Source organism: Microtus ochrogaster, chromosome 1 (genome assembly GCF_000317375.1).
Source record: "Microtus ochrogaster isolate Prairie Vole_2 chromosome 1, MicOch1.0, whole genome shotgun sequence".
NCBI lineage: Eukaryota > Metazoa > Chordata > Mammalia > Rodentia > Cricetidae > Microtus > Microtus ochrogaster.
In genome coordinates, this window is record NC_022009.1 from 47,564,387 (window position 1) to 47,564,992 (window position 606).

At 47.5% G+C, this 606-nt stretch overlaps 1 protein-coding gene across 1 annotated transcript in view; it reads right to left on the reverse strand.

Moving 5' to 3' along the window:
- Atp5mpl (ATP synthase membrane subunit 6.8PL) overlaps positions 1–606 on the reverse strand; it is a 5,743-nt gene that overhangs the window by 4,408 nt on the left and 729 nt on the right. The gene's annotated exons all lie outside the window — the stretch shown is intronic.

Sequence of the window (606 nt, forward strand, 5' to 3'; positions counted from 1 at the left end):
GCCAGGGCTGTTACAGAGAAACCCTGTCTCAACGCCCCCTACCCCCAAAAGGGAAGTGCTATTTATCACACGAGGGCCTAGAAGGAGAAAGTAAACTAGAAGGATAGAAAGGGACTTTGATTACCTCGGGATTTTGCTCAGGATCTGGGGACCCTGGCACTGTTTTATTCTACGGAGACTGCCTATGCCCGCAAAGTTTTTGAAAATTGAAGTAACAGCAAGCGTGCAGTACACTGGAAAGAGAGGGCACTTGACAGGCTAAGGTTAATAATGTGGTTTGATACAATTTCGAACATCTCCCTTGCCGACGCCTAACTTGGAAGAAGCCTGTAGCATAAAGGAAAGAAGGCAGTAACTTTGGAGAGATGCTTCTTGGTTCGGAATCTAGCTGCATCGGTAACTAGTTTGAATAACTTGGGTAGGTAACAGGACGCTCAGTTGATGGTGCCATGCTCCTTTGCCAAAGCCTATGTGTCCATAATGCTGACTGAGGTGGGCCTTCACCAGAATCTAGCCCCTGGACAACACCTTCTCTGTGATGATCCTAGGTGCCTCCCGTTGAAGTCTTTTTTTTCGGGACAGGGTTTCTCTGTAGCTTTAGCATGG